Raw genomic sequence first — 17,338 nt, forward strand, 5'->3', positions numbered from 1 at the left:
CTGTTTGTTTAACATGCTCCTGCACACTCCCAAAACCCGCCTCTCCAGGTAGCTTGCTCCAACGCTGAGCCCCTCTCATAGCGAGAAAGTTCCCCCTAATACCCAAGCTAAATTTCCCTTGCTGCTCCATATGGTGCCTTTATGCCACTATGATAGCCTCCACCTTAAGCAATGTATTGGTATGTCATTAAAAATCACCCCCCACCAACTAAAATCATTGGACCAGTGCAATTTTCAAGCATAAGCCAGGCTTTAGGCACCCAGAAAGATGAGGACGCAGAAAAGTGGCTCTCAACGTTTTTAGCCTCAAGGCTCCCTTCGTACCTTTTTCGGATTTAGCAGCACCCGAGCTGAGAGCCATTGTGCTACAATCAAGCTTGTGCCAAGTGAGGGCAGTGGGGCAGGACTTCACCCCACCGTGCCCAGTTTTTTTTTCCATTATCTGCCCCCTCCCAGCCCCTAGTCTGTACCTGGGGGGAGGGGCACATGCTGCTCTTCCAGGGGCTCGGATGCTGCGACTGAAGACATGCGCACTTGTGGCCCTCCTACTGACCCCAGAGGAATGGGAGGAGCAGTGGGGTGAGGGAATGAGCTAAGCTGAAAAATGCAGCCCCACAGCCCCGTATCCATCTCTCCAGCTGCCCACCCATCCACATAAGAACTGCTATTTACTGTGTCGGACCATAGCCATCAGATGCAAGGGAACCGGACAGATTAGCCTATTCAAAAAAGGGATTGGGCACGTTCTTGGAGTAAAGGGGCATCAGTAGCTACTGAGCACAGGAGTTAGGGATGGAGAGCGAACTGGGGATGACCAGGGTTTTTTCTACTGTTCCTCTCTCATTTGCAGCTTCCAGCATTTAAGGTCTAGGAAGTTCTGGTTCAGAGGCCATGTCCCTACCTCCTATGCTCAACAGCTACTGATGCCCCTTTCCTCCAAGAACATCCCCAACCCCTTTTTGAATATGGCTAAACTGTCCACTTCCAGTGCATCTTGTGGCAAAGAGTATCACGCTTTAATGACACGCTGTATGGAAAAGCACTTCCTTTGTTAGTTTTTAACTTACTACCTACTGGGTGCGTCTACACCCATCCTCCCAATGTAATACTTGCTAAAGCTAAAGCAAGTACTAAATGACTGCGCAGTCCCAGTGGTGCATGGGTCATTTCTGACCCAACTGCACAATAGCTCGGTGCTACCGCACCAAACCATTGGCATTACAGTTCATGCCCACCGATGCCATGTCGCCGTACCTCATTGCTACAGTGATGTAGCATCTTGTGTAGATGCACCCACTGGTTATTGTGAGAGGTAGCAAATAATAAATCCCTGTTTATTTTCTCTCTGCCATTTAGTTTTTGTAAACCCTCGTCAAGTCCCTTCTCAAGCATCTCTGTCTAAATTGAATAGGCCCGGCCTCTTTAGTCTCTTCTCCTATGGAAGTCTCTCCATACCTCTGACCATCCTTGCTGCCATTCTCTGGACCTTCTCTAGTTCTTCTATATCTTTTTTGAGGTGTGGGAACTGGGCTCCCAGCAAAGCACATTCAACGCCTTTTGAAAGACTCATAGCACCCCAAGGTGCCACAACACCGCAGTTGAGAGTCGCTGACACAGGAGATCAACTAATAGGTTGAATGTTAAGCAAGCAACTTCAGGAATAATGACAAATATGTGAACTGACTACAGCAAGAGCAATGCCAATGGCACAGCACTGCAAACCAGTGAAAGAATCGTTTTTGCACCAAGACGGTAATAAGAACATAACGCAAGAAAACACTCCTGTTGAAGTAACAAGAGGCGCCATTAAGAAGCGTCTCTCCAGAGCACTGATATAGCTGATAAAAGGTTTCCTGTTACGTTGGATAGTTCGGTGTGTTACTCACGCCATATTACCTAGGCAGATCTGCACGCAGAAATGCAAGTCTCCTGCTTGTCTCCTGCAAGATTCAGCCAGTTGCTCAGACACCCGGCTCCTTATTTAATCTATAAAATAGAGCTATCATCATCATCATCATTAACACAGAAATGTGCAATTTACAGTCTCCTTCATTATACAATCCCCATGCAATGAACTGCTTGCAAATGATCTAGAGACCAAAGTTTGCTGGCAGAAATTTATCTGGTAGATTATTGGCAATAGTGGATCAGTTCAAAACCATCCGGTTGGGTTCATGGAAACTTTGCACCCAGTGAGAGATCAAATTTGTTAAAAAAATTGTTTGTTACAAATAATTTGCCCAACTCTGCCTAAAGACCTCTATGATAAACTAATCGCTGCAGCAGTGATAGGAATCCAAGCAGGCTGCGTCTCTATTTGTTGCAAGCAAAACTTGAAATAAAACAAATGGGTTATTACAGCATGATCAATGCCAAGCATTCAGAAATCAGAAGCCAGGCCTCAGGAAACAGGAGACTGATTATTTAAATCACTCCATTTTTACAAATTAATAATGTTTTCATTCTTGTATGCTTGCCAGTGTTTGCATTTAGGTTATACTCAGGTCATATAGTCAAATTTTATTCTGCAAACACCAAGGGTACCTATACATGTGTCTGGGGGTGGGGAGCGGCCGTTTTAATTAGAGCAGATCCCTAACAGCCGCTCTACTTAAAACAGCCCGCCATCACGTGTATTAAGCCCTCCATGTTTTGAAATGTCAGCAGGGGTGTTTTAATTAAAGCTCATTTGACAAGCTTTAGTTAAAGCGCCCCTGCAGCCAGTTTAAAATTCAGGGGGGCTTAATATACGTGACAGAGAGGCAATGCTGGAGCATTCTAATTAGAACATGGAGCAGACTCGATTAATCGAATAAACCCTCGTTAATCAAGTCTGCTCCAACACGTTGTAATTAGAATGAGAACCAGCACATTTATAGGCAGCCCCAGGCCAGAAATGGTTTTTTTCACCAAAGCTGAGATGCTCAAGTATTCCTGTTTTCTCCAGAGTCTGTAGCTTTAAGGCAGATACCGAATATCACAGACAACCCTGAACACCATTATTCATTCTTTACATAGTGCACGCAGTGCTCCATGTGATTGCAGACAGGTGTGATTTATCTCCACCCAGGAGATGGATGTCAGCCTGTCCACAATGTTTTCACGGCATCTGATGAAGTAAGTTGCTGCCTATGAAAGCTCTTCTCTCTGTGCAACAGTTAGTCTCTAAGGTGCTACCCTGCCCTGCCTTCTACCGATCCAGGGACGTGGCAGTAGATGTAATGCTCTTATTCCATTCGCACAGCTTCTGTCATTGGCATTTTTCCATTAGCTGCCACTTCTTATTCCTGAATACTATGGAATTAGGTCATTTCTCAGGTTTAACTCAATCTTTGCTCGGCACATATGAGCGTAACCTAGCCTTATCCTGTGATAAAAAGGAGCAGACACACAGCTTATAACCCTAAACCGTTGTAACTGATTCAAACGTGGTATAGAGTTATCCCAGGGAAAACCAGGGGTACATCTACACTGGAGTCAGTCACACCGCTGTACTGTAGGTGTTGTGTGTCCATTTCTATCTTGGAATAGCCTTTTGCTCAATGCAAGGAGACGATTCCCAGCTCTCTGCAGCCCAGTGGTGAGACGATCTATAGTGCCTAGTGTGGAAGCCAGCCCAGGACAGTACAGGCGTGATTTAAATTACATCAATAATAGCACATCGTGGGCATTTTTACACATGCTCCGGGAGGCGTAGGGGGAGCACTTTAATTAGTGAGCCATGCTCATTAAAAGCACCCAAGCGTCACATGTATCAGCATCCCCCTGCTAAAAAATGGCAGTGGGGTACTTTGAACTAAAGTTTGTCAAATGAGCTTTAGTTCAAAGCACCCTGCCACCATTTTTCAGCACAGAGACGCTGATACACATGACACTAGGGTCTGCTGGATCACATTAATTTCTGCACTCCAGCAGACTCGATTCATCAAGTCTGCTCCAACACGCTGGATTTCCAGTGCATCGGAGCAGGCTCCCTACATGTGTATAGGAGCCCCATGTGTCCAAGGCCTTAGGGCCTGATCCTGAACCACTGAAACGAGTGGACATTTTGCCATGGGTGCAGGGTCAGACAGTTAAACAAAAGTGGGAACTTGCCTGATGAACACCACTAAATTGAGCCTGTACTTTCTGCACTCTCAAGATGGTTTTGGAGCCCCCACATCTACAAATCTGGGGAGCCTCATGAAGTCTCTGCAACCTACCCCTATGACTCTGGTGGGATGTTATTCACATGCAAGGAATCAGGCCTCAACTAAATATCACACTGTTTAAGCAGCTGAAAACATGAACACTCAGGGTGCTCAGGCTCCAGTGGAGCAAACTACTTAAGTGCGTAATCTCTGTGTGTTGGGTGGAAAGGAGCCCAAGTCTGTTTTGATAAATGACAACATACAAACAGCCATACAGGCCGGATCAAAGGTTCCTCGAGCCCAACATCCTCTCTTGGAGACTGGCAAGCAGACAATGCTGGAGAACCCTCCCTAAGTTTTACTAATATTAAAATCAAGTCCTCCCTACTGCTACCTAACAGGCTTTTGTGCCTGGGCTGAGCAGTAGGGAATGAAGGGCTACCTCTCGGGGGTCTGACATTAGCTCCCCAGCCTGTAGTTCACCTTCACAAGCCAGTATTTCACGGGGTACGTTAGAGGCCCATCACACCGCTAGATCATGTGCAGTCCCCTCTCAACCCTAAGATGAAATTGCAGTTCATTGCTGACTCCCGTGGCATGGCTCTTTCGCTTTTTTTCCTACTTCCTCGGTGCGGTTTTGATCTCCCCCCACTGCAGACTCTACAGTCACTTCACAGCTTGTGTCCCTCAACCCATCGTCTCTGTTTACCTGAGCACTTCTCTTTCTTTCTTTGCCTGGAGACCTGGTTTTCCCTCCGAATGGTTCCCAATAGCTGCTGCCCAACGAACAAAGAACTTTCCCGCCACGTGGATTCCTATCAGAATGCCCGAGAGCGCCACGCTGGCTCATTTGCAAGGATCAGTCCATTTCAAGGGGTTAATAAACCCTTTTAACGACTGAGTCTTGATCCTCATCAGGTGTAAACTCGGCATAGCTCTGCTACACCCCAACAGAGACACTGGTTTATCCCGGACAATTTGGTCCGTTACATAAGTACAAGTATTTTTATGCCACTGCTTGCACCAATAAGATAAGATTTAATAAGAGAAGATAAAGAGAAGATAAATCAATAAGATTTAACCAAACAGGGTGTGTCTACACTGGAGTTTTACTTAGGAGTAACTTAGTTTGGTCTGCAGTAAAGCAGCACCGTCTACACGAGTGGCGCTATTAGGCCAGGGTAAGCTAATTAACTCTGCCATAGGCTAGTACTGCCAAATACAAGGACTATTCTATGGTGGAGTTATTTACTCTGCTGCAAACATGTGTAAACAGTGACTGGGGCTGTCTGGGACATGAGGGTGCTACAGTGTGGGGCTGCCTGCTGTTTAACCCTGCACTGGAGAGCCCTCATTCCCCAGCCAGCCCCTCCAAAGCAGTGCAGCCCTGGCTGGCAGGGGAGCCAGGGGGTCAGCCTGCCAGCCTGGGGCTGCTCCTGCCTAGCTCAACATGCTGCAGTCCTGGGAGCACATGTAAATGTGGCACCTGAGAACAATAAACTCCAGTGCACACTGAGCCAGAGTTTATTGCGTCAGATTAATTTCATGTGTAGACGTGCCCACCATCATCATAATCCTATTAATAGAGCAAGAAGTGGCTCTATAAGAGGATATGGTCATTAGAACCACACTATCACCACTCACTCTTCCAACGTGGGAATTGCATTCAATTTGGAACGAAATGGAAAACACGGTTAAGCACAGGATCACCCAACGTTTACCCATGGAACCTGTCTTATGCGCCTATAGCTTATATTGAGGTATTTGGACTGCAAAGAAGGGTGTTAAGAGGTCCTATCTCCAACGTACTGGCATGGCTTCCCTCTAGAGTTGGCTTTGGGTTTCATGCATAACAGCGGGGACAGTGCCATTTCTGGAATGTGATCCGGGTCAGCAGGGGCCTGACCCTGTGGCGTCTTGTAAGCTCAGACAGGGTGATCCCAAGTCACTGATGCTTCATTGCTTCCTGTGCATCTAGCCACATACTGTTTCACCTTGGAATGGAGGCTCTTTGGGACAGAGGCTGTGATTTGATTATATAAGTGACCAGTGGCTGGTGCAGCAGGGCTGAGACCTTTAAAAATGACTGAAAGGCCAAGAATCTCAACTTTGTTACATTGCATCTCACTGTATAATGCTGCTTTGCGATGCTAGACAGCTGTCTGTGGCAGGACTCTAGCTAGCAGGGCTGTGCGAAATTTTGCCGGCTGTTTCGTTTCAATGCTGTTTTGACTTGTTCTGAGCTTGAAACAGCGAAATCGAAATGAAATGAAGGGCTTCGAAACAGCCTCAAAACAAAACGAGCGCAGTCAAAACATTTCGAAAGTTTTGAAACATTTCAAGTTTTGAAGCTCAATCCGGGCTTGCCTGAAAAGAAACAGAAAGTAAGGAGAGGGAAGAGGAAGAGGGGGGAAGAGGTGGGAAGGACTGCTCTCATATTGACATGTGTAGCTGGCCAGTGACTGTCATCCTTCCCTGAGGTCTTTCCAATCCCAGTGCTCTGGGGGAGGGATGGAAAAACAGCATAAAAGGCAGCATTGTTTGAACTGCCCTGCTTCCTGCCACCCATGTCCTGAGTTTTGCTTGTCAGAAACCCGAGGTGCAGTTTCCCAGAAACCCCAGCACCTATCTCCTTGAAAGCTGGCAGTCTTTGTGGCCTCAGCAGGGGATACTATCCCTGCAGTTTTCACCCCACTGTGCCTTAACACACACACAGTGTCACCCATGTCAGGAGTTTTGCTTGTCAGCAGCTTGAGGTACAGTGTTCTGGAAACCCCTGCACCTATCTCCTTGAAAGCTGGCAGACTTCACGGCCTCAGAAGGGGCTACCATCCCTGTAAGTTTCATCTGAATCAGGCAAGAACTGACAAAGTTATAGGCAGTTTCATGCTTCCCCATTATAGCCTATGGGTGAAATGTCAAAACAGCATCAAAACAGCAAAACAGTTTGCAAAATCCAACAGCAGTTTCGAAACTAAACAAAATTCAAAATGAAATGCGTCGAAACAGCGAAACAGAAGTCAAAACAAAACAGTACTGTTTTGCACAGCCCTACTAGCTAGTACAGAGATGCAAAAGCCTTTCTTGCTCTGATATTTCAGGGTAGACTGGAGAAGGCAGTAGTACTTACGGTATTTTGCTGCAACAATGCAAAGCAAATCTACTGTGGTCTTTATGGATAGGATTTGTTGTCTCTCTCACTGGTGAAAGCATGTACTGGTTCAACTAGCAGCCAGCTGCAGCTGTAAGATGAAGGCTTCTGATACCATGTCTGTATTTACTGTTACCTGACCCCCCTGTCCCCATACCTACCTATTTATTCACCTGAGATGCTTTATCAGAATCCTAGATCAAAAGCTTTTTGGGACAGAGATTATCTTTTTATTTGCTTAAAATGGACCCCTGGTCCAGCCCAATGACATAAGAAATTAAGGCAGTTATCCATGTTAGTCTGCCAAGCCACCCATGTCATGCCACCCTGCTATGAGGGCACGATGGTGCTTATAGACTAACTCATTCACAGAGGCATGAGCTTTTGTAGGCTGCAGCTTACTTCATCAGATGCTATGAATGGACTCACAGAGGGCAGGGGTATTAAATAAATAGGTATATGGTTATAGGCCCATCTGGTCAAAGGATAGGGAAAATGGGAGGAAAGGCAAGGGCACTGCTAAGAAAAGCAAAGGTCAGTAGAAGAGATCAAAAAGGATAACAAAGCAGTTAACTCATTGAGGAGCATAGAGGTTATAAAAGCTGGTCCAGGTACTGGGATAAAAATCCAGTCTCTATTGAGACCATACTTAACACAGTCCAAGCTGTGGATGATTTCTTGTTTCACATTCAAGTTGGCAGTCTGTCCTGGTTTACAAGCAGCCCCCAATCTCAAATGATGCCTCTACAGCAACAGCCTACCTAACCCTTATTCTCACCAAGCCACTAGACCTTGCAATACACCCAGAAGCAAGCTATTATCTATGCACTAATTGACTCAATATTATTTGACTGGTCCTGCCAAGATGTCCAATTCATGAACAGAGGCTCATTCAGCCAGTGATAAAGAAGTTCAGGGAAATGAAGATGAGGGAGATGTTTTATTGAAGCTACTCACCACATTAGGCTCTATCTATCCAATGGTTGCTCTGCAGACTTGTCTCCTGTGTTTGGGTTTTCCTGGAGAAAGAGATACAGGGCTGAGTTAAGGTTTGTAAGGTGCCATTTTTAAAGTGGAACATTTACTTGGAATTTCCAGAATTTTTAGCCTTTTTCGAGCCAATAAAATAATATTGAATCAATTAATAGCACACAGTGGGCGTGCCTATATGTGCAATTAATGTGACTAAATAAACTGTGGTGCATTTTGAGCAAGAGTAAATTAGTCCAGACATCAACGTCTACACATGCGTTTAAGCACAGTAATTTATTCCATTGTTGGATAGCACTGGTTTCATTGGTATCCAACAGTGCAGTAAATTAGTCTACACCAGCCTAATTGCCATGCACATGTAGATGGTGATGCTCTATTGCCCAGCAAATTAATCTACTGCATAGCAAAATGCACATGTGGATGTGCCCAGTGGGAACAAAATAGGAAGGGGGACTTCCAGGGGTACATTTTCATAGCACAGATTCAGATCAACTGATCTGCATTAGATGAAGCCTTAATCAGGAAGTGTGTAGGCCTTGACAAGACTAAAAATTAAGCCTGTGAAAGCAGGAGAATGGAAAATGAAATGATTTAAACCCAAACTAATGGGTATAAGGTCAGCCAGCTAGAGCACAATGATCAGGAAGCTTTAAAATAAAATAGCAAAAATTCATTTTTCTCCAGAAGGGAGCAGTGATCAGTGGTCAGTTGTTGTATCCTCCTATCATGGCTACACGCTACTTGCTTCAGAGAAGTTGGAGGGGAAAGATAAATACGGATACAAATACCATTAACCCAAGGCAAGTGATTATTCATAGATTCATAGATGTTAGGGTCGGAAGGGACCTCAGTAGGTCATCAAGTCCGGCCCCCTGCCCTGGGCAGCAAAGCGTGCTGGGGTCAGACGACCCCAGCTAGATGCTTGTCCACCAGCTAGATGTTCACTTATTATGTTAAATCTGTTAAGTGCGATAGTTAAATAGAGCTACTTCCACCCTTAGCTCTAATTTAGGAAAGCAACTAGGCATGCAATTAAAATTAAGCATGTAAATAATCCTTACTGGTGCTGTCTTGCTGAACTGGGACCTAGCATAGCCAATTGCCTTTAAAGAAATGAGGCAAATAAAGGCCCAGACTGATGAAATGGGGTGTTTCAAGTGAGATGCCTCTATGGAAAAAGTCTCTCCACTGACTTCTGAGGCCAATGCTTAGAGTTTGTGCCAGCCCCACTTAAGATGGCTTAATGTGGAGACTGGCTGGGTTTCCCTGGTAGCTACTGGGGCACACGGCACTTGGAGGCCATCTGTAAACAGGGAGCCAGATGCCAAACATTAGCCACCCTCATTTGAGACGCTGGGGCATAGCAAAGAGTCTCTGTAACCATGAAAAAGGAGCACATGAGCCTCCCCCACCCTTTCATCCATCAGAGAGAAGTGATCTCTGCCCTCCCAAGTGGGAGAGTGAAGACCGTGCGCTCTTCACCGTTAAGCAAGTGCGGTCATCGGCTCTTGGGAAGCATATGGAGGCTGTGCTGTCCCACGCCACGGCTGTCAGCTCTCTCAGTAAATCTCTCTCCCTTGCTCTAAAGAGATGGAGGGAAGAGCCTCCCTCATAGCCACTGGCCTGTCTCACTGGCAAGCCTTTATTCTTTCACTCATAATGGAAAGCGTCAAGTCCCCATTGAACGAAAGAAAAATGGGAGTGAGTAACAGACCTTGCAGTCCATGGAGCTGGCATCACATCAGCCTCTAGCCCGTTCCGCTGGTACGAGAAGCGATTGCAGACTGAAGCCAGCTAGGAAGAAAGCCAGGAAATTTTTTAAAAAAAGAAAGAAAGCTCAGCAATGCCATTTCTAACAAACTGCAGCTTAGTTCGCCACACCTTCCCCCACCCACGGACCCAACTTGGCCAATCTCTTTCTGGATAAGACTGCAAAGCCACGCAAGAGCCGCCGAGGTCCAGTTCTGCCTATTCAAATGATCAGCCTTTTAACTGTACCAGCCTTCCCTCTTTATGTGCAATCGTTCTCAGAGAACGATTAGACAGAATATCACATGAGTGGATCGCACAGCCCCTTTCTGGAATGAATAAAGAGGAGAAACGGCTTCAGATGGGTCTAAAGTATTTTAACTGCAGCCTCAGCTGAAACCTGCAGCGTTTATTCTTTATTCGGGCAAAAATCTCATAGCTGGGGGAGGGGGCTTAGGAGTCTTTGGGGTCTCCTTCTCCTTTTCTTTCCTCAACCTCCTTTCCTGTAGTGGTACCTTGGGACTGGGTCCCCTGCCCTGGAGGGTACCCAGGTAGTCTAAGGATTGCTAGTTATATTTGTAGACTGTGCCTTATAGTTTATGGGAATAAGTTGAAGTAATAGTCTGTATATTTATAGAGTTATAAGGTTACCTGATCAGTATCCTTTGTTCTGGGTTCATCTGTATTTTTTAATAATAATTGGGGATGTGTGTGTGTATGTGTATATATATATATATATATATATATATATATATAATATGTACAAATATATATATATGGTATAAGGTTTATTGTTTTGTAAATGTGTACAGATATATATAATCTATGTCCTTACCCTTTATTGGTTGTGTTGTAAAAATAAATTTATACATAGTTAAGTAATTGATTGGCCGGGCCTGACTCTATAGGGGACTGAGGCAGCCACTGGGCTGTTGTGTCCCTCCGCAGCACACCGCCCTGCCAATATCTCCCTCAATTGGAGAGGGGAGTACAAACCCATGTACACCTGGGCTACATAACGAAGGCATCATCCAGGATTCAGCGCTGTTCAGCTGTCACTGAGGGGTAGTGAGAGGCCCGAGTCGCAGAGTTGGGTTCCAGGTTCGGACCCAAACTAGGATTTTTCTAGGGCCAGGGGGCATTTGCAAAAAACTTAAGGATGGCCTGGAACCGCGGCATGAAAGAGAAAAAGGACAACATGCGCCTCCTGATGCTGTTCACCCGGAGACCTCAGGACTTTGCCTTGCAAAGAAACACTGTGTTTTCTGGCAGATAAGAATCCCTTTAACTGCAGGCTTTTTAACTGGACTGCTGGTTTCCCACTGTTGGAAGCTGAGTGATGAATAGAAAGATGAATAACTCTGCTATGGGAAACGGAGCATCTTTATTAAGCCACCCAGCTTGGATTGGGCGTTTCCTGGCAGTGGACGCGCAGTCAAGCAAAACCAGGCTCCTTTCTCTACAAGACTATGTGCCAAAGCCATCAGCTTCATCAGCTGGATGGGTGTCAAGAGGGCTGAATTTAGCCACCCCGTTAACAGAGCGCTGATGCCTTATTGAGAGGGCTGCTGATTCCAGCTCTTCAGGTAACCCAAAGCCAGCTGATCTAATGGACTAAGAGTTGTTCTGTGCCAGAATCAGGAAGGAAAGACACGATTCCCCCCAGCTCCCAGCAAAACCATCAATAGGGCATGGCTTTTGAGCCCATCACTAAGGCCCGAGGGAGGTGGCCCCCCCAAATCCTACTGCCTCGTATATGCAAATGCAGCCAAGGTGAGGCCAGGGCTGGGAGCTGGGTGTTTTGACCAGAACGGTGTGAAAAGCTCATTCAAAAGTTTGAAGCCATGTGAAACTTTGTCACCCACTTGTCTTCCCCCTGCCTCTTCTTTCCAAATTTCTTTTGCATTGCATGCTTACAAGTCAGCCCCTGTGCTGTGTGAGCTTGGGGCTTCATGAATGTTTCCTAAAGTGAGTAGTAAATGCTATGGGTTTGTCTACACCGTGGCAGCAGTGCATGGCAGCACAGAGAGGCTGAAACATCTCCCACCCCTATACACCCATGGGCACACATTAAACCTGGCAGCATGGCAGGGAGGCTGCTCTGGGTGCCTCTCTCTGCCAGCTCACGCACTCTCAGTCTGTGACATGTCTAAGAGCAGCCACAGGGACAAGCCTAGAGCAGCTTTACTCATAAACACCTGGGTTTGAAGCAGGGGCAAGATGTGCTCAGGCACCTTTGGTACTGGGATTTGATATCATCACGGTGGAGGCAAACCAAGAGTACCCATTTGGACACACATTAAAAGGCACTGATTTCCAGAAGGTGAGGGCTTTCTAGGCTGTCTCCACTTGGGCACCCAGGAACACAGACACCCAAAATCAGCAGGTTGAACAACCTTGGCCAGAGGTGTAAGCCACATCTACCCTGCCAGGCTCAGTGTCCAGGCCTGGGATTTAGTCTGGCCTTTAGAAAGACAGGGAATTATTCATCCATCTTTAAGGGTGCCAAGACCAGGGGGTTTCAGTGCAGTCCCCATCTCTAAGCTATGCCGCACAACCAAAAGAAGCTCTGCTGTGTTGATTGTCAGGATTTCATAGATTTCATAGACATCAGAGCTGGAAAGGACCTCAGAAGATCATCGAGTCCAGCCCCCTGCCCAAAGGATCAAGCATCAGATCACATTGTGCCTTCTTTTTAATATCAGTCATGGCCTTTGACTCCAAAGCACATTGCAGCCTGCAGCAACAAACACTGGTCAGGACAGGGTATTAGCTAAGGCACTCAGCAGTTGAGAAAAATGTGCATAAATGAGCTTTGGGCATTGGCAGCAAAGAAAAATCATCACCTTGGGGAAAGCATCCAACATGGCTAAAATATGCAGATTTCCCTCCACGCGCGCTAAGAGGAAAACAAATGTTTTCAATACAGGCGATGATGAATACCAGACCAAAAAAAAAAAACGTCTTTCATGAGTGTGTGGGTTTTGGCTTGATTCAACTGAATTCAAGTCCTTGTATTCATGTTGAAAAAGAAATCTGGGAAAGCATGCATATAGCGAAGAATTAGGGGAGGAAAACTGGTAGCTGCTCTGGGTTTTCAGGGGTCACAGACTTGCTCCTGGCGCTTGGACTAGTATGCTGCAAGGTTCATAATGGCTCCTAGGTCCTAGGGAAGTGCTTTCCATGTTCTTGGAGCAGTGCCTGGGAATGCTCCGTCTCCCTCACGGGCTCTCTTTTCCCCTATTTTACGAAGTTTCCTTGCCACAAAGCAGCCAAGTAGCCCCTGCCAGATCTGTAGGGATGATCTTTTGGATGTGCTGGGCTCAGGCCATTAAGCCGAATGAAGAGAAGGGCTGAAATGTTTCGTTGCATTCAATATGCGGAAAGCCGGGGCATTGTGCGGAGGCGAGGTGTGAGCAGCTTGTGTTGCTAAGGAGACACACGAAAGCTTTCTGTACTAGCTGGAGTTCTCCCAACCACGGATGGCTTCATGCCCAGAGATGCTGCCCTCCAGATGGGAGGGGAAGATATGGCTCATCGAGAGATGTCAGGACAGGATTCAGCCTCCTCACGCACCAGAGATGCCAGAAAGTGTTGTTCACGGAAGTGGCTATGGGACAGATTAGCATCAGCCATGAATCTAGAAACAGTCCTCAATGCACCTGACCTTGCAGCAGGTGCGTATCTTCCATGAAAGGAGACAGCGCGGTGGCTGCGAACATTTCAGAGACCTTTCTTCTGTTCTTCAGTTTAACTTCTGTCTTGTTCGGGTTCATCTTCAGCCACCTGCTCTTCCTTCTTGAGCTGATGTCACCCAAGCACTAGGCGGTCTTGGTGGAAGGTGTGTATCCATATGTGGAAAAAGCTAATCTCCCCGGCGTATCAAGTGCCATCCTTAGGAAAGGTGTTAGCAACACCATAGATAAATGCTCTCCAGTTGTCTCTGTCCTTTGTCAGTTCACCACTGGGTTTATATGTAATTTAAATCGACTGATTCCTCTCTCTCTTCCCTGGCACACAACCTTCACTGATATCCTCGTCTAAGCCATCTTCCTCTGTTCTTGGCATGTGCCCATAATATTCCAGCTTCTTCTTTTTCACCATTTGCATGAATTCAGGTTTGGTCCCAGTCTTATCAAGTATCTCTTGAATGGATATTTTGGGGGCTCCAGGAAACATTCAATATCCTTGTATAGCACATTGTCTCAAATGCTTATGGTTTTCTTTCTGAGTCCTTTGCAAGTGTCCAAGTTTCTCGGCTGTTTGTTGCTATCGGCCACATCAATGCTTTTAAATAACCTGTGTTTGCCTTGCTTCTTTGGCAGATCTGACTTCTCATTCACACCACTTTCCAGTTCTGTACCATTGCATGAGTGTTGCCTAGCCTGCATCATACTTCACTTAGGCATTTATTGTTGTTATACTGCATTTTTGGCACATGCACCATATATCTCCTATCCACAAGGTTCCTCGAGAGATACTCTACCAGTGACATGGGGTGCCATTGCAAGCAATGGGGTTGGCTTGCAAATGTTTCAAAAAGCCAAAATTTGCCAAATTTCATGTTTATCAAAGGCCATTTGGTCGCCTTCAGTTTGAGCCCAGGGAGCATTTGTCTGCCAGACAAGAACCTCCTTATGTAGGAGAGAGACCTGACAACCAGGCTGGTCACGCTGCTTCTAGGGGCATCGGAAAACACAGGAAATAGTAAGTACCTAAAGTCCCTAACCCTCTCCCTACCCCCTATAGGAAGCACACAGCCTGTTGTCATCCCTGCATTTTCCATCTTGGCTGAGTTTAAGTCTTTGTCCCCTTTTAGTGGCGTGACTATGGAAGGTCTTTAGCTGCTACAACCTCCAAAATGAAAGACTTGAATCAGACTTTTAAAAGGTATTCACTGTAACATGGTACAAACTTCAGAGACAGCAACTGAGCGTGTTGCCTAGAGGAGGAAGAGAAGGCAATGAAGTAGAAAAGACACACACTTGAACCAGGAAGCCGTGTAGACAAGGCCTGGTATGTATGTATGTAGACATTTCAAGTTACAAATGAATTTGAGTTTCATTAGAAAATTAGCAAAGCAAGTCTTGCTCCCTTTCTTTAACTTAGCTACACTCTGATTAGCGGGTGCAAGGCCTGGTACACATGTATGCATACAGTTGAAGTTACAAGTTAAGCAGAGTTTAAATGTAATATCCTCTGCTATTCATAGCTCTACTAATCACAGCTGAACATCATTAAGGTGCATCTTTCCTGCCCAGAGCAGTGGGGCTGGACCCGATGATCTCACGAGGTCCCTTCCAGCCCTAAACTTGAGTGCGTCTGTGTGTGTGAATGAAACAAATCTAATAATTAGAGGCCTAATACCTATTGATTTCAGTAAGAGGAAGTACCTATATCTTAAAAATCTGGGCTGTGGCCCTTTGCGTGAGTACAAATGGAGGCTCTGGCTTTTCCATCCAGAGGCTCTGCCTTCAGTCCCCACAGACATCTCAGCTAGTCATTGCCTCTGCTTTCTTCTACCAAAATTTACCAGGGTGTCAGGGCTGGGTCTCTGCTTCCCACACACAAGTTGTGACAACAGCCTCTCCCTTGCACAAGTCAGTGCCTGCAGCTACATCATGGCTGCTACCGATCTACAATGTTTTAAGACCAGGTGGGACTGTTAAATCATCTGCTCCTCTTTATTTCATGAGCAGTGAGTGACACTTCATTGTGGCTGACCATGATCCAGATGACCCAGAATAAAGCATTTCAGTCTCAGCGCAGTAACGTGTGTACTATGGACAGGGAGCAGGAGAGGCTGAGATACCCCCAAATACACGAGGCAATGGTAGGGAATTGATTAATTAAGAGATGCCCAGGTGACCCCAGAAGTGAGCTGTACTCCAGGCTGCAAAGAAACAGCAGTCACCCCTGCCTTGTCCTTACCAACCTGTCCTAGGGGAACACAGGTGAGCCTGGACATGAGCACGAGATCTGCCATGGAGACATCTGGGATAGAGAGTTCGCAGCACCACCTCAGCCCGCTGACCTGCCTCACTAGTGCCCAGTTTTCCCAGCTGTGCAGGATGCATCTGATCCATGCAGACAGTCCCCTTTACAAATGCAGAGACTCAGATGTCCCAAAGGGAGGCAAGAAACTCAGAACAGCTCTAACTGATTATGCATCAAGGGGGGGTAGAAATAAAGTTCTTGACCCCAAGAGGAGACCTGAAACATGAAGTCTGATTTTTGTCGTTTAATGCAGAGCTGCAAGTGTTTCAATCACATGAAGGGCAACATAGACAACCTTGTTCTCCCCGTGGACCATGCAGCAATATGCTCAGAACAAAGCCCTGTGATACCAGGAGCCAGGTATCAATGTGCTGCCATCTTAATCCCGTGCATTTTAAATAGGGGGGCTGCACTACATATGCGTATCTGAATAATTTGTCCATTTTAGCTTAGCTCTAATTAGAAAATTAGCAAAGCAGGTCTTGCTCCCTTTCTTTAATCTAGCTACACCCTGATTGGCTGATGGGTTTCTATTACAGCTCACATAATAAGGCTTATAAATGTAGGGACAAGAAGTGCAAGGTGCAGAAAGATGTCGAATGATTCTTCCTTAAGTATGAACTTTTGCTGGCAGAAAAAAATCACCAGACTGGATCAGAAAAGTGTCCATCTCCTCTGGTATGTCATCACCAGCGGTGCCTAGCACCACACAGGGAATAGCCTTCTCACAGGGAAATTTCCTCCCAACTTCTAATAACTCAAGGTAAACTGAATCCCAGAAGCCTTAGGGCTTATATACCTTCCAAAAACCACACAAACACACACATACACACGGGGACAGATCCAGAATTTGAAAAGGGGGGTGCAGATGGTGAGGTACATCTTCACATATAAAAACAACACATTTTTGTTCTGTTAAAAAGAAACTAGAAGCTTTACTAACATAGCAGGGGCCTAGGGCTGGATTCTTCCCTTTCAGTTTGAAGCAAAACCAAATATAATTTCATTATAATGAGTTAAAAACAATCTGCAGGACTGTGAACTAGCAGCTTCATTACCAGGAGCAGCTAACAGACAGCAGAATTGCAGAACAAAGGATAGCTTGATTGGGGGAACAGCAAGACCCTTAAAAAGAAGAGAGGGTAGGATGAAGAGTTTGGAAAGATCAGGTAGATTATAATGAGCCTCAGAGTTAAAAATTGACTCCCGCAGCACTGCCTGGCTAGACATGCTGCTGCCACTGCCAGGTAGCTGGTTTTAAACTTTGGGTGGAAAGAGGGGTGCAGGTGTACCAGTGCAGCCCCCTGGATCTCCACCT

At 46.0% G+C, this 17,338-nt stretch overlaps 1 protein-coding gene across 1 annotated transcript in view; it reads right to left on the minus strand.

The window, feature by feature from the left end:
* LOC102568998 (glycerophosphodiester phosphodiesterase domain-containing protein 5) overlaps positions 1–17,338 on the minus strand; it is a 67,142-nt gene that overhangs the window by 39,360 nt on the left and 10,444 nt on the right. Inside the window, exons 2-4 of the mRNA XM_019479379.2 lie at positions 9,989–10,068; positions 8,239–8,300; positions 1,897–1,986 (exon numbers count right to left, since the gene is read on the minus strand). The gene's annotated coding sequence lies outside the window, so the exon portion shown is untranslated. The remainder of the gene's footprint in view (positions 1–1,896; positions 1,987–8,238; positions 8,301–9,988; positions 10,069–17,338) is intronic.

Source organism: Alligator mississippiensis, chromosome 1 (genome assembly GCF_030867095.1).
Source record: "Alligator mississippiensis isolate rAllMis1 chromosome 1, rAllMis1, whole genome shotgun sequence".
NCBI lineage: Eukaryota > Metazoa > Chordata > Crocodylia > Alligatoridae > Alligator > Alligator mississippiensis.